Source organism: Dermacentor andersoni, chromosome 7, assembly GCF_023375885.2.
Source record: "Dermacentor andersoni chromosome 7, qqDerAnde1_hic_scaffold, whole genome shotgun sequence".
Classification (NCBI taxonomy): domain Eukaryota; kingdom Metazoa; phylum Arthropoda; class Arachnida; order Ixodida; family Ixodidae; genus Dermacentor; species Dermacentor andersoni.
This window is the reverse complement of record NC_092820.1, coordinates 36,548,048-36,567,162: the sequence shown is the minus strand read 5'-3', so window position 1 is coordinate 36,567,162 and position 19,115 is coordinate 36,548,048. Positions and strand designations below refer to the sequence as shown.

The 19,115-nt window shown below is 48.4% G+C and overlaps 1 long non-coding RNA gene across 1 annotated transcript in view; it reads left to right on the top strand.

Moving 5' to 3' along the window:
- The first annotated feature begins 10,718 nt into the window (after positions 1-10,718).
- Positions 10,719-19,115, top strand: part of LOC129385895 (uncharacterized) — a 49,032-nt gene continuing 40,635 nt past the window's right edge. The window contains exon 1 of the long non-coding RNA XR_008613380.1: positions 10,719-10,889. This is a non-coding gene — a long non-coding RNA (uncharacterized lncRNA). The remainder of the gene's footprint in view (positions 10,890-19,115) is intronic.

The following is a 19,115-nucleotide window of genomic DNA, read 5'->3' as shown; positions in this document are numbered from 1 at the left end:
GCCGTCACAGGGCCCTTCAGACGCATTACTACCAGCGTCGATGAGTATTACAGCGTATTTGTAGCATATCTTCCAGCGTACCGCCAAATGTGATGCCCGCGCGCATGTTACTGCTAATTTTCTGTTCCGATGATAGGCCAACGCAATCAGTACAGCATTGAGGTACTCATATGCGGGGCTCAAGGCAACTTCGTTTAGGCCATTCCAGTCCTAAAAATTGGAAGGTGTTCAGCGCCGCATGGAAATGTGAGTCAGGTCTTGCTCTTAGCCGCCGGAGAAGCGCCATGCCTGCGCGTGACTTGCCCAGTCTTAATAGTCATGGTTTTTTTCGGACGTTACCTGCAGCCTCAATGTACCACAGCTGCCGACGAAACGCACCATTTCAACTGCCGAAGCAAAGTTTATTGTGCTGGACCACTTGAGCACTGTGTTTCAAAGCCATCTACAAGTGTACACAGGCGGTTCGGTGTGCGCACAAACAGATAGCTGTGCAGCGACATTCTGCATACCATCCCTTGATGTGTCATGGTCTCGCCGACTGGATCGCGTAGTTTCCTTTACAACAGTAGAAAGCGCCGCAATCACCGCGGCTTTGTGGAAACTATGGGCCTTTTCTGCACGAGATGTTGAGTTGACGGATTCCAAGTCAGCATTACAGAGATTACATCGGGGCCTACCTCTAGATGAATTTACAAGGCAGTCTCTGGCACTGATTGACGACCTAACGAGCAAAGGATTTAACATAAGGTTTCAGTGGATTCCATCACACGTAGGAATTGATGGAAACGAGGAAGCTGACGCCCTTGCACGCCTAGCGCTGACATGTGTCCCAAAAGTGAAAGCTCCAAAAGCTTTTCAAAAACCTAAGGGTGCAATCCGCCTTCACTTTAGAGAGATGCACAAGAATCCACACGAATCCTGTGTGACTCATGGATTTACACGCGAACAAGTGACGCTTTTATACCGCATCAGGACCGACTCCGCGTACACCCCAGCTTGGTTATTCAAGACTGGGCTTCGCGCTTCCCCACTCTGTGTTTTCTGTGGTGACATTGGTGACGTCGAACATTTCATTTCGCTATGCCCGCAGTTTGACACAGAAAGAAAACCGATAGTCGACCAACCTACAAAAGAGCGGTCTTACGCACAGGACCTTTGAAGACGTTGTTTTCTCCGGAGGGCCCGCGGCATTCAGGAAGAGAGCGCAACGACTGCTGATAGCCTTCTTGCGAGACACGGGGCTCATCGACACCTGGTGACACACCCCTGATCTCAACTCGAAGGAGGATCAGGCGGAACAATTGCCGGCTATGGATGCCAGGCTAACCCCGCCTGCTTCAACATCACCACCACCACCACCACCATCATCATACACCACCGCCATCATATGCGTGGCTGCGCAGGCATACCTCCGGCGAAGTACTGGGTGGGCTCAGAGAATTTGGCACATATTTTAAGTGAATGAGAATCTTTGATGAGATTATAGTGCAGGATATCAGTCAACAAAAAACCGCCCGATGTTAGTGACGCAGCCGAGATATGAAGACAATCGGATGACACACAACGCGAACACCACACGCGCGACATCGGTTCATCGCACATTCACAAAGTCCGCGTTGTCTGCTACAAACATTACGAGTGTCTGTGCTGTTAGCTTGATGCCTGTTTGGAATCCACTTGTAGCTGAAACTGGTGTTCATAACATCTATTATAACAATTGGATTGGCGTTTTGCTTTCTTTATTCTATTGCTGCAAAAGTGATGCGACAACTGTGAAGGCTGTCTTGGGATTGCCGAGAGCGACTACATAGATCATATCATATGGTCAACAAATGCGGAAGTATACACTATGTGTGTACTAAAGTCTATAAATAGGCTCTACAGCAATCTCAGCAGTATGCAACTTCAGTGGCTTATATTAAACGCAGCTACGTATTATCTACCGGTACCTGCGCTTGGGTACAGCGTACACGGGTTGGGCCCAGACTAACGATGTTTGTCTATTGTTAATCTATAGACATGCAAGACCACGACAACTCAGAGGCAGACTAGGTGGTGAATTCAGCTTTTCCACTTAATCACCACCTTTACCACATCTTCAGCCCCTGATCTTCACCACCTGGTCTTCGCGAAGTGTACGTCCGGGAAGCAGCCAGGTTTAGGGCCTTCGGGTGCCTGGAAGACCTTGGTGACTCGGACAGTGCCTGCTCCACCGCGATCCTCGTTCGGTGCAGCTGCACCGAACGCAGACTAGCAGTCTGCACGGTTTGCCCACCGAGCCAGGGTTGCGGTGCCGTCGTGCATGAACCAGTGCCAAATCATCGCGTTCGCAGAGGGCGGGGGGTATGGAAACTCGGAATTACATATTATCGACTTTCTTCTATAGACATTCAATACACCGGGAGTAGAGAAAAAGAAATAGAAACCTGGTCGACTTTTGTCCATAATGTAGAGAGTCTATAGACAAAGTATGGACAAAAATAAGCAGAAACTGTATCGGCTTTCGTCTACAGGTAGTCCATATAGAGGGGAAGTAGACAAAGAAGAAACAAACACCTTATCGAATTTTTTTCAGTAGACCGTCTATAGACTGCCAGTAGACAAAAATAAATAGAAATCTTATCGACATTCGTCTATAGAAAGTCAATTTACAAAGTATATGGACAAAAATAAATAGACACTGTATGGACTTCCGTCTAAAAATAGTTCATAGAGGGGAAATAGACAAAAAGAAATAAACACCTTATCGACTTTTTTCTATAGACCGTCTGTAGACAACGAGTAGACAAAAAGAAATAGAAACCTTATCGACTTTCGTCTATAGAAAGTCTATAGACAAAGTATGCACAAAAATAGGTAGAGACTGCATCCACTTTCGTTTATAGGTAGTCCATAGAGGGGAAGTAGACAAAAAAGAAACAAACACCTTACCGACATTTTTCTATAGACCGCCTATAGACTGCGAGTAGAGAAAAAGTAATAGAAACCTTATCGACTTTCGTCTATAGACAGTCTATAGACTTTGTATCAACAAAAGTCCGAATCTATAGAAAGGAAAGGTCGTCTGTAAAATGTCTATAGACTTTCTATAGACAGTGTAAAGTCATTTTTGTAAGGGTTGAGCGCCTGAAATTCTTTCGATTCATAGCGCCCTCCCACTTAGCTGAAAGCTTCTTGTCTTGCGGAAAGTAATGGAACATCGGAACAGCGTCGGGGCGGCCGCTGTTCTTCGTGCAACCGTAGGCTGCACAGAACGCCAGCATGATCGGCCCACCGCTTCAATTGATGCTGCGCACGTCCACTACCGCTCTACATGCACACAAACAAAGGAATGCAGGGTCGAGCGAAGCAGATTTTGACGGCACACACGCAGAAACCAGCACCGTCAGGCACGGTCGCGGACACTGCGAAGGAACGCAACACCAGTGCTGACGTCCCTACGGCGCGGTTTCCGGTCTCCGCTCGCATCGTCAGCGTCAGCAGCAGCGCACGGCGCTCGACGTGGGGAGAAACGACAGTGCAATTATAACCGACGATTACGTCACTCCTAAGTGAAAAATCCCCCCAAAATTTTACTTGCATGGTTTATAAGTTGCCCGCCACCGTATATGAGCGTCTTATTGAGTTCGACAGACTCTTCAGCTTCCCTTTAATGGACTCCGTCTAGCGGGTGGCTGAGATTGGGTAAAGACGAAGAAGACGTGCCTCTATTCCGTTTGTTTTTGAACAGGTTGTCCTTTCGTGGGTAGGAGCCACACGCATCACAGGCTACAACAACAACAACAGATTGTCCCGTTGTTCTTGAAGAACGTCTCCCTGTCGTCTGTCTGCGCTGTAGCGCGACACTGGTGGTAGCGCTGGGTACTGAGGTCGCCTGATGCCCCGGAGTCCTTGTGGGATTCGTTCTCCTAGCCCGGACACATGGTCACCAGTTACGACACCTGTGCGTCGCTTTAGCCGTTGACCGCTAGGCCTTGCGCCGGAGTTCTCCCCTCTTCAACCATCTATCTCCGGGAGCTGCACACATCTCGCGATGGCCGAAACCAGCCCACCACAAGCACCCCAAAGCAGCCGGTTTGCCAGTCCACAACAGGCAACCGTTCTGCATCCGCTGGTTCCTGATCGCTATCGCGGGGCAGTCTTCGAAGACATTGAAGACTGGCTTGACAAGTATGAATGCGTCGCACAGATTAACCAGTGGACTGAGCAGAAAAAGCTCTCCCACGTCTATTTCGCCCTTGACGACAGTGGCCGTACTTGGTACGAGAACCGTAACGACATGGAATGAGTTTCGGCAGAAGATCACGGATACTTTTGGAAGTGCCGACCGACGCGACCGCGCCCAGCAGATGATGGAGCTACGGGTGCCACAACCTAATGAGTCGGTCACACTGTTCGCCGAGGACATGACCCGCCTCTTTCGTAGCGCCGACCCGAACATGACCGAAGATAGGAAGTTGCGCTACTTCATGCGAGATGTAAAAGAGCAGTTGTTCGCGGGGCTTCTGCGGAATGCTTCACTCACCATGTCTGACTTTATCAAAGAGGCTACGGCTATTGAGCGGGCCTTTCATCAACGGTACAGGCAGTACGATCGATTGTCCACCAGCACTATAATCAATGCCGCCGCAGGGACTGACACCGACATTGGATAGACCCGTAGCATCTATCGCCGGAGTGGTGCGCGACGAAATCAGGCAGGCGTTCCCGGCAACCGATCTTCAAGATCACCAGCATCCCATGACTTACGCCGCCGCTATCCGATGTCCACCACCCGTCGCAACTACTCCGCTGTACCACCAGCCCCTGACAGCCGCTCCTTGGTCGCCGCCGCAAGAGGAAGTTTCGAAGCGCGCAGCCGTTATGCCGCTGCAGTCAAACCACCAGCCGTCGTTCGCCGCGCCTTGGTCAGCGCCGCAAAACGACGCTACGGGATGGCCATAATTTCGAAGCACCGACATATCGCACACCGTCGAGAGGTGACCACTTTGTTTTCACTGCGGAGGCGCCGGCCATATTTCGCGTAATTGCTGGCATCGCGACACATCATTTCGACCTCATCGTGCGTTCTCCTATGGTCGACGTGCAAATGACGATTGCATGCTACGCCGCGACGACGCTGCTTTTCGGGGATCTCCAATAGCGCACCCGAATGACGAATGCATGCTCAATGATAGGTCCGATTTCGGCCCCTGGTCACCCTCTCCAGCCCCTCCACGTCAGATGGCTTCACCTACGGGACGTAGTTTTGCTGACCTCCGAGGACGAAGGTCGCCCAGCCCACGCCGGGGAAACTGAAGGCGGTGACCCTAGGGGGTAATGTTGCAGGCCCGCTGCAAGACAATAAAAAGCCGCCAACACTCCCGCTGCAGAACGCTGTGAAGCCCATGAACAGCGAAGAAATTGTGAGCGCCGACATTGATATTTTCGTAGACGGGCAGCCGGTGACAGCGTTAGTCGACACTGGTGCCGACTTCTGTATATTGAGTCAGGAACTCGTCCGCCGCCTGAGGAAATTAAAGACGCCATGGACCGGACCTCACATAATGACGACAGGCGGCCAATTACTGATACCTACTGGAAGATGTACTTCTATAATTAATATCGGGGATTCTTCTTTCGTGGCTGCTTTCATCGTTCTTCCTGTGTGCTCTAAAGATTTGATTATAGGAATGGATTTTCTGAAATAATATGGCGCCGTAATTAACATCGCGGATCGAATGGTGACGTTTTGTAAAAGCCCTGCTTTAGTCTATTTCTTATCGACCACTCCTTTCGTATAACAGAAGGCGACGTTGTCATCCCACATCGATCATGTACCCTTGTTTCGGTAGCATATGACGTACCGTTGCATTCCGAAGGCTTTGCCGACCAAATAACCGCTTTGTTGTGCACTCATGGTATCTCGGTCGCACGAGGAATCGTAAATGTCACCGACGGGTGCATAAATCTGCTGCTAACAAATTTAAGCGCAGAGTGACGGCACCTTCCAAAGGGCATGGTTGTGGATTATTCTGGCGGTGTTGCGGATGCCCGCGGCTGCTGTTCACTACTCGAAGATGCGCTTACGCAAGACCCAGCACCTGCACTTGACGTAAGCAATGCTTTGTCGCCGCACGAACAAGAACGGCTTCTTACTTTACTGGCCAAATTCAGCGACTGCTTTGCGTCGACGTCCAGCGTCGTTCGGACACCTCTAACAAAGCACGGAATAATTACAGAGGATACAGCAAGACCAATTCACCAAAATCCTTGTCGTGTTGCTCCCAGAGAACGGGAAGTCATGCAACAAGTGAAAAATGCTTGAAAACGACGTGATCCAACCATCAATGAGTCCCTGGGCATCTGCTATAGTTCTAGTCAAGAAAAAAAGACGGCAGCTTGCGTTTCTGTGTGGACTACCAAAAACTAAATCAGGCGACAAAGGAAGACGTGTACCCGCTTCCCCGTATAGACGATTCACTCGACAGGCTTCGACAGGCACGTTACTTCTCTTCAATGGGTTTAAAAAGCGGATATTGGCCAATCGGCGTAGACCCGAGAGACCATGAATAAAGTGCTTTTGGGACACCAGAGGGCCTACACGAATTTAAGGTCTTGCCTTTCAGCTTGTGCTCTGCCCGTACCTCATGGACACTGGGCTTTCAGGCCTGAAGTGGCAAACCTGCTTAGCATACGTCGATGAATTCATCGTGCTCTCCGCAGCATTTGAAGAACACCTCGAGCTGTTTGAAGTGGTTCTGCAGTCCACCCGGTGCGCCCGCTTTACCCTGAAACCGGAGCAGTGCCACTTTGGCTTTGCGGAACTACAGTTTCTTGGTCACGTTGTCAGCCACGCAGGTGTGTGCCCGGATCCTGAAAAAGTTCCCGCCGTCGCACAGTTTCCCGTACCATCCGATAAAAAGGCTGTCAAGCGCTTCCTCGGCCCCTGCGCCTATTACCGGTGGTTTATTGCAGAGTTTGCTCGCACTGCGGGGCCGTTAACTCGCCTCACGAGAGACGACGTTGCTCTTGCATGATGCGACGAAGAGCAAGGTGCATTCTACGACTTGCGGCAGCGTCTCGAGGCACCTCCAGTTGTTGCTCACTTTGATGAGACCACTCCTACAGTGCTCCACATTGATGCCAGCACTCTTGGCTTGGGAGCTGTTCTTGTGCAGTGGCAGGAGGGCACAGAAAGGTTGCTTGCCTATGCAAGTAGAACATTCTGACACACAGACGCTAATTACTCCACAACTGAGAAAGAATGCCTCGCCTTGGTATGGGCGGTTATGAAATTTCGCCCATATTTGTATGTAAGCCACTTCACACTTGTCAGCTACCACCATTCCCTCTGTTGGCTGAGAAACCTTAAAGATCCTTCTGGACGACTGGCACGTTGGAGCCTAAGGTTGCGAACGTTTGAAATGACTGTCATGTCCAAGTCGGGGAAGCGGCATACGGACGCTGACTGCCTGTCTCGATGGCCGATACAGTAACCTGCTCTACCCGAAGAAGAAGACTTAGCATTTCTTTGTCTTCTGGACACATCCGCCATCGCGCAACAACAGCGGAATGACCCTGAGTTGCTTGAATCCATCAGTTACTTAGAGGGCAGATCTGTGAATCCCCCTAGAGTTTTCGCAAGACGATTGTTGTCAATTTGTTTGCGAGCCAAAGGCCTTTACAAAAGAAACTTTTCTTCGACCTGATTGCCCTATCAGCTCGTCATTCCTGCAGCTCTTCCCATGGAAGTACTTCAAGCCTGTCACAACGAGGTTACTTCTGATCACTTAGGCTACATGAGAACGTTGGTCAGAGTGCAGCAAAGGTACCACTTGCCCAGACTTACCACCGCCGTGAAACATCATGTTTGCACTTGTCTCGACTGCCAGAGGTGCAAGTCGCCTCCGTCGAAACAAGCCGGCTTCCTGCAGCCTGTCCATGTTCCTGGAAGACCATTTGATCAAATCAAATGGATATTTGGGACCCACATCCTACTTCTACTGCAGGCAATCACGTTGCCATCGTCGCCACCGACTATCTCACACGTTATGCTGAAACAAAGGCAATCCAGAGAAGCACAGCAGCCGAGGTGGCACGCTGTTTCATTCAAATACCATTCAAATGCTCCAAACTCGTATCACAAGATTATAGTACTTTAAGTAGGGGGATCCATCAGTAGGTTACATGTAGAGCATAACGTCGTTAAGGAAGTATGCATCATATTTACAAACTTGAAAAATCCCGTTGTGACTTTGGACAGCACATAAGTTAGGCCTCTGACGTAGTTATTTCTGTTGTAACTCATATCTGTAAAAGTTTAACGTCTATACAGCCGTATTTTCGTTAAAAATGTAGCTCGCACCTGTTGTACCATTGCATACGGAAGACAAAGTAACACATCTCTATCTACAAGCCAGGTTTTCATTTAACTTAGAAATTGTGATCGGTTTATCTTCCAGAGATAATGCAGCTTAATTTGATGGATCAAAAGATATATTCGCGAGAATATTGGAGATAAAATATTTGGTCATTGGAACTTTTCTCGATATTACCGAAGTGTTCGATAAAATTAACATAATACCCGTTACCAGAAACTCGTTTAATATGGTACCCGTGCACAAGTCCTGGCCTTCATGGAGAACTATCTTTCCCGAATGTACCAGTTTATTTCTTGGTAAGAGACGTATTGTCTACCAGAACGAAAATGATCTTAGAAGTTCCGCAGGCAGTCTTCAACATACCGTACTTGAAGTGCAATGGAGGGGTATAGTCTAGTTATAATCGCACTGCACGTTCGTACTTTACGCTCATGACACCTGTATTTTTTACCCGCTACATCAAATAGAGGCCCTTCCACAAAGTCTAACCAAGCTCTATAATCTTCATTCTTATACGAACCAACGCAGGTTAAATAATACAAAGACAAAAGCAGTGATTTTTACAGAAAAAACACATATTTCCTGGTGACTTTGAAATTCCTATAGCATTTCAATTATTCAAATTGTCAAATCTGATATAGTTTTGGGATATGGTTTTTTCAGAAAGCTAACCACAACGCCGACAAACGTAATTCGGCTTCTAAAGATTGAAAAAAAAAGCTTTACGCGTAATTTCTTACATTGTTTGATGCATACCAGGCACGCTTGTTTAGTTACTACCGTGCATTGGGAATCAACCAATTCTAGAGTTACGGATAGGCCAGGGATTACCTTATCGATAAAAAACGAGAAAAAGTTGGCTTTTATATGACATGGTAAACTTATAACGCAAGAATTGCCCCCCTAAAATACGGACGTCCAAACTCTGGAAGGTCCCGACGTGCCGTTCAACATGCGGTCTTGACTCGCTTCAACATAGGCTACCTCGACTTTGAAACTAATTTGACGCATTGTGTAACAATATTTCTCGGCTAGTAATGCCGGGCATGGCTAACTTATTTTTTTAAGCAATGGTGCTAAACTGTACACTCGCAGTTCTTTGTTATTTTCGTTTCTGTAGACGTTCGATATTTTGTGGCGACTTTTGTGGCGTATGCATAATTATGATGTGCTAGTTTTTCGTGTTTCTCGTTTTTATTTTTTTCCGGACACTGTAAACCAGATTCTGGTTTGTACCAGTTGGTTATATTGTTGTTTTTTTTTTTCGTGGGCATTTCAAACGACTTATTTCTGGTCTCTACATGATGTTTCTTGTTGTAATGAAGCTCTCTATTCTTGGTTCTAGCAATTATTGCGTCTGTAACTTAAATAGATGAATTACGATTTTTCTTCTACGTATAATTTTCATGCTTTGTTGCTTTGTTCATTCGATAAAATTGCTATAGGAGGTTGAGAACTGCTACTGCCATTGGTCGTGGATTTTCTCTCAATTTGCTTCATTTATTTTGTGTAAATGGAATACGCATAAAAATTCATTTCATTTGAGTGCATAACAGTTTTTACAGCATACGTGTGTTTCGTATATAGGGTACTTTAGGTATGGAAAAAAGAGCTACCCAACACAGTGATGGTACCAACAGTGCTTTGTTGGCAGTCGCCTTCCGCATGCTAAACACAATCGTAGTTCATTTAATTAGGTTTTCTTAATATAGTAATTTCGCTTGTCAACCTTCTCTTGCAATCTGTTTCGTTATGTTGTGCAGCTCTTTCTTTAAATTTTGCATTTTCAAATTTGTAGCATATGACATAAGACGATATGGCGCCAGACAAGAAGTGTGTGCCCAATTTTGTCAAGGGAATAAATATGCACTCTCAATGCTATCTAATTCTGCGGCCGAAGCACACTCGTCGAGAGTCGGACTACACGGCGGCAAATACACGTGAGTGAAGCTCAATCGTCATACATAATAAATAGCATATTTTTTTCCAAAACAATTTCTACTACTCTATGCCCAGACTCTACTATCTGTTATCCTCCTGCTTCCGTCTTTTAGGCTGCAAGTTTTTCAAGATATCGCATTTATTTGTTCTAGAGAGACGGAAGGTAAACAAACGTCAGAAAATATACCCGTAGAGCCTTGTGAGCTGAAATTGCCTGTCTATATTTCTTCGCATTTCATAAAGGATCTGAAAGAGCCGCCCTTGCCATTGAAGTTACTCCGCGAAAACGAACCATGGATCAGATTTGAATGAATCCTTATGTATCAGCACTTGCGACTCGCCCATTCATTGCAAGGCTTAAATGTGAAGACGACGCTTCTGCGCAAGATACACATGTGTGCGAGAGGTGGGTTTTTCTCGTTGCCTTCGAGAAACGTGCTTGTTGGGTCCGTCGTGTGGAGTGATCAGTGAGTGCACAGTTTTTTGTACACGTTCTAGCTTCCCTGTTACATTTGGAAGGTTGTCGTTCCTCTGAAAACACACTGAGTTGAGGCGCCATAGATGTAAGTTGTCTGCAAAAGAAATGTACGTAGCTTTTCCTTACTTATTGGCACTTATACGTAATCACTGAAGTATGGTTATTATTGTGCTGCATACGACAAATATTGAATTTTATGTATCTTATGAATTTTACATATATTGTGTACTCCTTTTGATGATTACCAGCACTATGTTCCTCAACTTTATTTTCTGAGCAATTCTATATACATGTCTGGTACAATAATTTGTCGATGAAATCTGTGCAGGTGCCTCAGAATACACTGGCGTTTGCGTTGCTAGTTTCTGTGTACTTGCGACCGTGTCTGCACAGCTTTTTCTAACACGCACGCTTACATTGATCCATCCATCCATCCATCCATCCATACATACATACATACATACATACATACATACATACATACATACATACATACATACATACATACATACGTACGTACATGCATACATACATGCATACATACATACATACATACATACATCTTTATTTCAGCAGCTCGCAACATATTACAAATATCATGAACGCAGGCAGCAGGATTGACAACAGCATCGCGTGCCGTAGATGCGCGAGCTTAGAGATTTTGCTCGGTGAAGCGCTCTACCCGTCATCGGTCCGTCGCCTAATCAACCTCCTTTTTAATTGGTAGACGTGCTGGGCATCTTTCACTTTTACTATTCTGGAACTCCGCACTTGGACGCCACCTTCCGCCAAGCCAGACACCGACCAGCAGACGCTCCCGTCGCCGCCTGTTCTCTGCTGTGGCGCTATTCGCCAGTAGGATCTTGCTATCTTAAGCGGGACGTACAACAAAGTTGAAGAATGGCTTTTGTCCTAAGAGCGCTTGAGCGCTCACAACAAATAGAATGGCTCGACCAAGCTAACCAACGTAGTTTTCTGCATTTCGGGCGCGGCCAACCGTCTGGTTCAAGAACCATGAGGCTGATTTCCGAACGTGTCCTACGCTCAAGGTGACGCTTAGAGAAGTATTTAACTATCTAACCGTCCAGCCGTCCGCAAACTCCGAGCCCAGCAGCGTTGGCGCACCCACGAACACGACTCGGGTGAAACATTCACCAGCTACGTAGAGGACGTTGTTTATCTATGTGAACGCGTCAATGCCACCATATCGGAAGCGGACTGGATTAGGCATATCATGAAAGGAATCGATGATGACGCTTTCCAAATGCTACTGGCCAAGAAGCTGAACGCTGCTGCCGACGTTATCACCCTCTGTCGGAGCTACGCAAACGGCGAGCTTTGACGAGGCCTCCTCCTACAACTGGTGCGTTGATGTCCAGCCTGGCCGTTGGTTCCGATCAGGCATCGCTGATAACTCAGATCGTAGCCTTCGTCCGCGAACAAGTTGCGCAACAGCTTTCCCTGGTACGCTTCACCCAGCTGCATCCTAGCCCTTTGCCAGCTGCTCTGCGCAACGTCATTGAAGGAGAAGTCGCTGACGCACTACCGGTTGTTCCCCAGCACCCGCTTGTGGCCGCTCCGCTAACTTACGCTGTGGTAGCTGCCACGCCACGCCAAGAGCCAATACGCTCCTTCCAGCAGCCCGTGTACCGCCCTTCTTCTCCCAACTCCTGAACCGGCGCTACTTTGGCCAACCCGGGGCACACGCACGATAATCGGCCTATATGCTTTGTATGTAGGTATCCCGGACAGGTCGCAAGGTTCTACCGCCGGGTGCAAACAGTCGACAATCATCTCCGGGCACTTCGTTATCTGGCCCACTCCGATATGAGTTACACTCCATCTGACCCACCGCCATCTCGTACTCTGACTGATCGTCCTCTCTTCGACCCTCGCCGCTCGACATCCCCAAGTCGGCGGTCGCTTTCACCGATGCGTTGACGGCCCGTTTCTAACAACGAGGGAAACTAGACGGCGCAGTTCCCGAGGCAGGAACTACGCAAGTTTCGAAATGCCAAAGTCCTCGTTCCTTACCTGCTAATGGTATTGACGTGTTTGTCGCATGTGTCACTACAGTCACTTTTTTTGATACCGGCGCAGCTGTTTCTCTTATCGATGAAAGATTTTGCCATTCACTTCGTGAGGTAAAGACGCCTCTTTCTGTATTGTCCCTTCGGATTGCAAGTGCTCAACCCGTTGAACCAACCGCACCCTGTAGAGTTCGACAGTTCATGTCCTGATTCAAGACGTTATGTACACTATTGAATTTGTAGTGCTCTCATCGTGCTCCCACGCAATTATTCTAGGATGGGATTTTCTCGCTTCCCACAACACTATACTTGATTTTGCTCGCGCTGAGGTTGAATTCACCCAGCTCAGTGACCTCATCTTCATTGATCCTCATTCTTCTGCTAATCTTGTCAAGGAAGACACCAATATACCACCTTGCTCGTTAGCACTTGTACCATATAGTGCTGTGTAAGATGGAACGGTCTTCTTCACGCCGTCCAACCCCTTCGTTGCCCTAAAAGCCCTTCTGCCTTTTTCTACTCTTGACCTCGCCGCTGGTTTCAGCACAATGCGCCTTTATAACACGCTTTCATCCCTGCTCACATTGCTTCGTCACGAATGCCTTGGCTACGTCGAGACCATCGATTCTATGCAGATTTTATCCGTTCCCGATGAGGCGTCCCCTAGGGCCGTCCTTGATCTGAGCGCCGTCTCTGCTAATGATGCAACATCTACGGATGTTTTCAGTCCATTCATCGTCAAATATCTGAGACCCTCACAGTCATCCTAACTTCTGACCATTCTGCATCACTTCCGAACTTCCTTCGGCATCGCACAAGCAGTCTTAGGCCGCACATCAACAGTCGAACACTACATCGACACTGGCTGCCATTCACCGCTGCGCCACAGTCCGCATCGCGTATCCGCTGCAGAACGCCGCGTCATTGCCAACCAGGTCGACATGCTGAGTCGAGGCGTGATTAAACCTTCACATAGCCCATGGGCTTCTCCTGTGGTACTTGTCATAAAGAAAGACGGTTCCATAGGCTACTGTGTGGATTGTAGGTGCTTAAACAAGATCACGCTGAAAGATGTTTACCCCATTGCTGCGCATTGATTATGTTTTGTACTGTTTACAAGGAGCTGAGTTCTTCGCTTCATTGGACTTGCCATCAGGCTGCTGGCAGGTACCGATGGCAGAGGCCGATCGCGCAAGAACTGCTTTGTTACACAGATGGTCTATATGAGCTCGCCTTCATGCCTTTCGGAGTTTGCAACGCGCCTGCTACATTCGAAATGATGACGGGTAACGTTTTGTGTGGCCCTATATGGAGGATATATTTATGTTACCTTCACGGTCATCGCGGTGTTCGCCCCTGATTTCGCAACACACCTGCGCAGTTTTCAGCACGGGCTCAGTTCCCTAACCAACGCCGATCTGCAGTATAATCTCAAGAAATGTCGCTTTGCCGCGCGCAGGTTGACGATCCTCTATACCATTGTGTACATAGATGACATTCTTCCGGATCCCGAGAAATCGGGAACCGTCCCTGCGCTTTCTAGGGCCCCTACATTGAAATAACTTTGCAGTCTCATCGGCATATGCTCTTATTTCCGGCGCTTCGTTCTAACTTTTGCATCGATACTACCACCCCTGCACGTAACAGCTTCGTGGCGCCAAGGACCTCTCATCGTGGTCCCCTGCCTGCGACCATGCGTTCACCAACTTGTGCCGTCTTTTCACGACACCACACATTCTCCGGCACTTTGGCCCTCAAGCGCCTACTGAAGTATATACCTACAGTGGTGTAGGCCAAGGTGCGGTTCTCGCACAGCGTCATCCTGGTCAGGCAAAATACGTCGCAGCTTTTGCGAGCCGCACGCTGACGAAGGCAGAGGGCAATTACGGCGTCAGGGAGAAGGAGGGCTTGGCCCTTATTTAGATGGCCGCTCTTTCGACGTAGTGACCGACCATCATGAGCGGTCGTGGCTATCGAATTTAAAAGACGCATCTGGCCGCCTCGCTTGCTGGGCCCTGCGATTGCAGGAGTACGACATACGCGTGGTGTATAGTTCCGGGCAGAAGCAGTCCGACGTGTATGCTCTTTCCCGCTCATCACTCTCGTTAGAGGCCAGTCGTGAGTCCCCCTGTGAACGAACGTTGTTTCCTCTTGACTTTGGCACTATGGCTCCCAAACAGCACAATGCCCCTGAATTGAATCCGTTTTCGAGTTTCTCTCGCATACCTCAACAATTCCACCCTCTCGAAAACTTCAGCGCCAAGTTCCTCAGTTGGCGGCAACTTCCTCAAGTTCCGTGATCAGCTCCTGTACCGACGCCACAATGCACCAGAGGGACGTACGTGGCTGTTCGTTATCCCGAGAGCCTTGAGATCACAGATCTGTGCCTCTTTCCAACCCGACCTCAAGTGTGGCCACGCCGGTGTTTTCAAGACGTATGAGCGACTTCGGCAACGTTACTACTGGCGGAGAACGTACGCATTCGCTAGGAACTTTGCCCACTCTTGCCACAAATATCAACGAAGGAAATCGCCACCTACCTCCGAGCCAGTTAACTCCACCCCTTGCCATGCCCTTCTACACCTTTTGATCGTGTCTGTGCCACTTCCTTTGTCTACGTCCGGCAACCAGTGGAATATATTTCACGTCGACCGTTTAACATGCTATGCAGATACTACTGCCCTGCCAGCTGCTAGAGCGCAGGAAATTGCCACTTTTATACTGCGCCGCATTGTGCTTCGTCATGTAGGCCCTCGTGAACTCCACAATGACCGAGTCCACGCCTTCCTGTCGGAAGTCATTGTAAAATTGCTTGCTGAATGCGCTAGCGTTCGTTCCACATGCACCGCCTACCACCCGCAAACCAATGGTGTCACGGAACGCTTTAATCGCACCCTTCGTGACATGCTCGCTACGTACGTCGTATCCGACCACTGCAATTGGAACCTATTTCCGTACGTCACGTACGCCTACACTATCGCAACGCCTGTCACTACCGGTTTCTCCCCCTTCTATCTTCTTTAAGGCCGTCATCCATCCCATACCATTGATACCATTCTGCCCTACCACCCGGACCCATCAGAATGCCAGCCAATCTTGGACGCCGTAAGCCAAGCTGAAGAATATCAGTTGGTCCGCCGCTTCACTTTGGACGATAAGAATCGCCACAAATCATAACACGATGCTCGCAACTTGACTCCTACTTTTCTACCGGCAACCCTTGTTTGTTGTCCGTACCGACCAGCACACTAGGTCTCCCTTCAAAACTTCTTCCTAAATACGTTAGACCATACCGCTTTCTGCAGTGAACTTCTCCCGTCAACTACCTAATAGAGCCACTCACACTGCTTGCCGTCTGACACGCGTCGTCGTAACAGGGAAGTCGTCCACGTCCAGCGGCTCAAGCCCTCTCATGATTCTGCATCCTCTTCCGACTAAGTCGCCAGGATGGCTCCTTTTTCCTGATGGGGCCATTGTAATGAAGAAGAAAGCATGAACGTAGTCAGCAGGATTACCAACAGCGTCGCGTGCCGCAGATGCTCGTGCTTAGTGACTGTGCTCGGTGAAACTCTCTATCCGTCATCGGTTCGTCGTCTAATAAGCCTCCTTCATGATGTATATAATAGCAGCTTCGCAAAAATATTATGCAAACATAATTTACTGCGTCATGAACTTTAATTTTTCACTTTAAGGAAGCTCCGTTATCTCTTCGGGAAGCTTGTGAAATACACACACACAGATATATATATATATATATATATATATATATATATATATATATCTATATATATCATCAGCCTAGTTACGCCTACTGCAGGGCAAAGGCCTCTCCCATACTTATCCAACTACCCCGCTCATGTACTAATTGTGGCCATGTCGTCCCTGCAAACTTCTTAATATCATCCGCCCACCTAACTTTCTGCCGGCCCCTGCTACGCTTTCCTTCCCTTGGAATCCAGTCCGTAACCCTTAAAGTCCCTCCGTTATCTTCCCTCCTCATTACATGTCATGCCCATGCCCATTTCTTTTTCTTGATTTCAACTAAGATGTCATTAACTCGCGTTTGTTCCCTCACCCGATCTGCTCTTTTCTTATCCCTTAACGTTACACCCATCATTCTTCTTTCCATAGCTCGTTGCGTCGTCCTCAATTCATGTAGAACCCTTTTCATAAGCCTCCAGGTTTCTGCCCCGTACGTGAGTACTGGCAACACACAGCTATTATACACTTTTCTCTTGAGGGATAATGGCAACCTGCTGTTCATGATCTGAGAGTGCATGCCAAACGCACCCCAACCCATTCTTATTCTTCTGATTATTTCAGTCTAATGATCCGGATCCGCCGTCACTACCTGCCCTAAGTAGAAGCATTCCAGTAACACTTCCCGGGCCTCGCTACCTATCGTAAACTGCTGTTCTCTTCCGAGACTGTTAAACATTAGTTTTCTGCATGTTAATTATTAGACCCTCCATTCTCCTTTGCCTCCCCAGATCAGTAATCCGATATATATACAAAAAAATAAATAAATAAATATATATATATATATATATACATATATATATATATATATATATATATATATATATATATATATATATATATATATATATAAAGACCACAATCTTTTGAGAAAACTGATGATACCAAAGATATATGCTGCATAGATAATTGTACGAACAAGAAGTAGCCTATTTGGTAAATAACATGCGTGATGGAGGATGCGAGGATTGACGTGGTAAGTGTAGTTACATTATATATTGACACGTGTACTTATCTTTATCGGGCAACCACGTTTCGCCGCCTAACAAATGTAATCGCACAGCGTGGGACGCGCCTGCATGTATCCGAAGTTTCTGGAAAGTTATCGATGCTTCTATCCGCTGTTTGTTGGCGCCGAACCTTATGTTATCTGATTTTATCACCTGACCCGAATAGTGTAGAACTTTGTGGAACACACGCGGGTCTCAGTGGTTACTCTGGAACATTTGACGACGGATCTGTAAAATCCGACGCGCTTGACCTGCTGATCAGATTTTCGACGATCGCCGACTGTGTTCGCCGCTTTCGTTGTGCTATAAGTGTAGCCTCTTTTGTGGGCACAGGTTCGCCCAATAAAATCTAGTTTTGCCTTTCACAGTATTGCCACTATGTTCTTAACGTCACTACCACGTGACATCTGGCGGAGGTGCTAGTGCGTTCATGTACCGAACGCCACCGCAAAGCCGCGATCCAAGCCCGAAGCCCGAGGACAAAACCAACATAGCCCAAGACCAGCGTGCTAGCCGCAGGCTGCAAGGACTGCCCCCAGAGCACGGACTTCTACCTGAGTCGACAAAGAAGATCGGGGTCAAAACAACCCGAATGGCTGCCCCTGCGTCCCCCGTTATCCTACAACAACCTCGGGACCCACCAACCTTCCATGGAGCAGCGACTGAAGACCCGGAATCATGGCTGGAGACCTACGAACGCATCGCGACGTTCAACAACTGGGACTCCTACGACAAGCTGCGGCATGTCTACTTCGCCTTAGAAGACGCCGCCAGAACTTGGTTTGAGAACAGGGAATCGACCTTGACAACGTGGGACCTGTTCCGTAGCGGCTTCCTGCGCACCTTTAAAAGCGTCGTGCGCAAGGAAAGGGCTGAAGCTATGCTGGACGCCCGAGTGCAGCTACCAAACGAGAACGTTGCCATCTTTACGGAAGAAATGAGCCGCCTATTCCGCCACGCCGACCCGGAAATGTCCGAGGAAAAGAAAGTCCGGGTACTGATGCGTGGTGTAAAGGAGGAACTTTTCGCCGGTATGGTACGAAGCCCACCGAAGACCGTCGACGAGTTTCTTCGCGAGGCCACTAGCATCGAGAAGACACTCGAGATGCGAAACCGGCAATTCGACCGCCGCACCAACTCTACAAACTATGCCGGCGTTCAATCGCTGGCCTCCGATGACCCGCGCGAGGCTATCAGGGCAGTCGTACGAGAGGACCTTCAGAAGATCTTCCCGTCGTCGCAGCCTCAAGTGGCCTCGATCGCTGACATCGTCAAAGATGAGGTTCAGCGGTCGCTTGGTGTTCCGGAGGTGCAACCTCAATTACCGCAACCCCAGCCAGAAGCGATGACCTACGCCGCCATCGCACGCCGTCAAGGTCCTCCTCCGCGACCGCGCCAGGGCCCTGTAACGCCGCAATTCCGTCAACCACCCCCGCCGCCAGCACGCCCACTCGTCGCCCAGCGCCGGTACCCGAGGAAGACAGACGTATGGCGCGCTCCTGACCACCACCCGCTGTGCTACCACTGCGGAGAA